Here is a 1,330-nt window from a genome sequence, read left to right as displayed (position 1 = left end):
GGTCTAGTGTTAGCATAGGCATCAATAAACAATCACGCTGGGGTAGTTACTTTCATTGAAAATTGAAAATGATCCAGTACAGAGAGAAATCATTACACAGTTTGATGGGTTGAAAGTTTCAGAGAAGACCTTCTGAAGGTAGCAGAAGTACCTTTGAGCTGAGATACGAGGGAGGCGTAGGGTGAGCTACACAAAGATGGTTAGAATAAGGATATTTGGAGCAATGGAAACAACCTGTACAAGGACCTAAAGTAACAAAAATACACAGCAAGTTTTGAGATATAGAAACATCAGAGATGTAGAGGGAAAAAGATGAGAAATTAAACCACAGTGGTAAGCACTGTGTAGACAATAGACCATGTTAAATAGTTTGGTCTTTAGCCTGAGAAAAATGAAAAATCTTTAAAGGGTTATATTCACAGTAATGGTGTGGACATAACTGCATTAAAAAAAAAAAAAAAAAGATTCTATCAGAACTTCCCTGGTGGTCTAGGGGCTAAGATTCTACACTCCCATTGTAGGGGACCCAGGTTCAATCCCTGGTCAGGGAACTAGATCCCACATGCAGAAACTAAAAGATCCTGCATTCCGCAGAAGATCTAAGATTCCATGTGCAGCAACTAAGACATGGCACAACCAAATACACAAGTATTTTTAAAAGATTATATCTTTTTCTGGAATTGAGCTGTAGGAGTTGCTTGTATATTTTTGAGATTAGTTCGATGCATGATACTGGATGCTTGGGGCTGGTGTACTGGGACGACCCAGAGGGATGATACGGGGAGGGAGGAGGGAGGAGGGTTCAGGATGGGGAACACGTGTATACCTGTGGCGGATCATGTTGATATATGGCAAAACCAATACAATATTGTAAAGTTAAAAAATAAAATTAAAAAAATGAAAAAAAATATTATATCTTCTCTTTGGAAAACAGATCATATAAGATACTGGAATGAATTCTGGGAGGTATAGTGTCATGGTACAGATACAGGCCAGATTTGATGAGCTTAAAATAGATTGATTATGGGACATGCAGAGAACAGAGTAGGTGTTTGAGATACTTATGAAATAAAATCTAGGGGCATGCATGCATGCATGCTCAGTCGCTTTAATCGTGTCCAACTCTTTGCAACCCGTTGGACTGTAGCCCATTCAGGCTCCTCTGCCCCAAGATCTAGGGGAATCTTTGCTAGATAAGACAAAAGGAGACAACAAAAAATGAGTCTTACTTTTCCAAATTTGCTTACAATCGGGTGGGGAAAATACATAAGGTGTGTAGTGCCTTTTATTATCACTAATGGGTGATGACAATATGACAGATGGATAAAGT

At 38.9% G+C, this 1,330-nt stretch overlaps 1 non-coding gene across 1 annotated transcript; it reads left to right on the top strand.

Annotated features, from left to right (window-relative positions):
* The first annotated feature begins 478 nt into the window (after window positions 1–478).
* TRNAG-CCC (transfer RNA glycine (anticodon CCC)) lies at window positions 479–551 on the top strand. The gene has a single exon. It is a non-coding gene; the product is annotated as a tRNA-Gly (tRNA).
* The last annotated feature ends 779 nt before the right edge of the window (window positions 552–1,330 follow it).

Source organism: Bos javanicus, chromosome 18 (genome assembly GCF_032452875.1).
Source record: "Bos javanicus breed banteng chromosome 18, ARS-OSU_banteng_1.0, whole genome shotgun sequence".
NCBI lineage: Eukaryota > Metazoa > Chordata > Mammalia > Artiodactyla > Bovidae > Bos > Bos javanicus.
This window is presented reverse-complemented; position numbering and strand designations above follow the sequence as displayed.